General features: G+C 41.2%; 2 long non-coding RNA genes across 2 annotated transcripts in view; both read right to left on the minus strand.

Annotated features, from left to right (window-relative positions):
• Nucleotides 1-273: 273 nt before the first annotated feature.
• Nucleotides 274-2,537, minus strand: part of LOC106805298 — a 4,874-nt gene continuing 2,610 nt past the window's right edge. Inside the window, exons 2-3 of the long non-coding RNA XR_001393414.1 lie at nt 792-835; nt 274-317 (exon numbers count right to left, since the gene is read on the minus strand). This is a non-coding gene — a long non-coding RNA (uncharacterized LOC106805298). The remainder of the gene's footprint in view (nt 318-791; nt 836-2,537) is intronic.
• On the minus strand, nt 1,059-2,439 carry LOC106805299. Its single transcript, XR_001393415.1, has 3 exons — nt 2,394-2,439; nt 1,606-1,803; nt 1,059-1,185 (listed from the first exon to the last, which is right to left on the minus strand). It is a non-coding gene; the product is annotated as an uncharacterized LOC106805299 (long non-coding RNA).

The raw sequence follows: 2,537 nt of genomic DNA on the forward strand, positions 1-2,537 counted from the left end.
ATCCACAAAATCCAAGAAAAATCCAAAAACAAAAAAAATTAAACAATCAAAAAAATCCAAAAAATCCAAGTCAAATTCAACTAAAAATCAATTCCCCCATCATGGCCCTTCATCGTGGGCCCTTCATGGCTGCCACAGAGTGGCTGTTGGCCTCTAGTATATATATATGGCGCGCGCGTGTGTGTATGCAGTACGTGTTTCCAGGTTTTGCGTCTATTAAATTAGTACAATTTTATTCAAGATGGATAGTGAAAAATCGTACGGGAATTTACATACCGGTTTTTGGCATCTGTCACTTGATGTTGCAAAATAATCGCCTACAAAATATAACAAATATGCGATGTTACTGTGTGGATCTTGCCAGGTAACGTTGGCCTGGTATAATTGCCAACCCACGGCATATAACGTACGTCACATCCCGTAAAGTATTGATCAATCAACTTATCTAAAGATTCGCTGTATTGATCCAGTGATCCCAAAACGAGTGCGAGTAGACACTCATGCCTATAGGATTGGGATCAGCGACCAAGACTGAATCGGTGTGATGCAATTTATTGGTACTAATTCGACATGGTCCCTGCAGTGTTATTTTGATAATACAGACATGTGAAATCTCGCCACGGGTATATATACATTGCCTCCTGGTAGATTTGCTCGATCAATAGGTTTGCCATTATTTCCTGTTTCACTACAAACGTCTTTAAAAATACATTTTTTGCCGTAGGAGTAAAGCGGAGTGCGTATTGCCACCGCTACGAGTAATACAAATTATGATTACATGTAATACGTACCATGGCCACGAATAATGTCGTAAGTACGTCGGCCATCTTTAATTCTGAAATAAAGATGATTTCACGTTAAAATTGTGCTTATATGTTGTAATGAATGAATCAAATATCTTACAATCCATGAGTCCCGTAACGGCATTACTCGACTTCATGCAAGCACTCACAGGCTCTTGGATGTTAGTTGCACATGCGACACACGTGCCATCAACACACGCAGGTAAATTAGAGGGACAATTGCCGTCATTTTGACACGCGACACACACACCGTTGCAGCATACTGGTGCAGCTGCGTCCGTACAATCTGCGTCGAGTAAACACGTGCCAGCACAAGCATTCGAGTGACACGTTTGGCCAACCGGGCAAGTGATCTCCGCACATGTGTCCTCACAGGTTGCAACTGAAATATCAATTACCACAGATTATATGGCTGTGTATGATCACTGTTTACGGCCATTTTGGCAATGGCGTAACAACATTTATTTCACAGAGGAATCCCTAAAGCGCATGTTTAACTGAAAACTTTATTATATGTGCTAGATCGCTGGCAAATAACCAGGTTAGCTATGGTAACCTCTTTACAATCGTAGGCGTACGTAATAGTTTGCAATTACATTTGAACTTTATTGTATGAATATTTATGTGCATCATTCTTGCTCGGCTTTTTAATCGATCGATTCTTCCTCATCGTTCAATAATAGGATTGATAACCGTAATAATAATTCCTGAGGAGGATTGGATCTCCGTGAAACTGTTTTAATCCGGATGTGTGCATGTGTGCAGAACCCTTGTACGTTGCAGCTAGAAATTGTTCACTTACCCGGCCTACATTCTAATTGGTAAGCGGCATGACGTTGTCCGTATTTATCGTGAGTACGTCTGTGGTATGGCAATCTTCTGACTTCGTATCCTGTTATGCAACCACACTTCCGTTGTCCATAACCGACGTCTTGGCATTGTGCACCATCTCCGCCAAGACATTGTATCGTATCCAGGCAGCTCCCTCCAATGGGGACATCTTTTTTAAGTTTAAACGTTTCGATTAATTAAGAGTCAATCTAACTCGATACAATCACGTAATATATCACGTATAATTTGGTGGCGGTCTATTTCATGTTTACTAAACAGTAGCTCAGATGCAACCCTCGTCAGAGTAGGAAGGAGACTCCTCCACCGGGTCTCATTGACATAATTGTCACCCTCCCCACTCTCTACCACCGACCATTCACTCGTTTCACCGCTTCCCATAAGTGGGTAAAACACAAAATAGCTATACTATCTCTTAATTACGGATTAAGTTTGTTTCTTCGTTTATGTATATTAGACGTTTTCTACAAGAGATCAAGTAAATTTATATGCTGTATATGTAATCGTTAGGCAAATGAAGGTTAAGAAGCTAACTCGCGTCTTTTTTTCTATTTCATGTGGGGGGGGGGGAATTGATTCCGATTGGGAACGTTGCTTCCCTTAACGCTGTGGTTTACCGTAACGTAACGACGATGATGAGCGTGAGACTGTGCTTGACATGTTCACTGAGATCAGTACCGCAGGCAAATTACACGCGTGGCTACAGGGACTTGATTCAAGTACACGGTTAGATCGCATTACCTGGCAGAAAATTCTTCGAGTTGAAGAAACGTGCACATTCGGATGCCGCTTTCTGGTTGCTGTCGTAAAAAACACAGACAAATCCAATATTAACATACCCGCGTATCGTTAATTAGTAATTATGAACGCATATGGTTTTTCGTT

This window comes from Priapulus caudatus, unplaced genomic scaffold (genome assembly GCF_000485595.1).
Source record: "Priapulus caudatus unplaced genomic scaffold, Priapulus_caudatus-5.0.1 Scaffold108, whole genome shotgun sequence".
In the NCBI taxonomy this organism is placed as follows: Eukaryota; Metazoa; Priapulida; class Priapulimorpha; order Priapulimorphida; family Priapulidae; genus Priapulus; species Priapulus caudatus.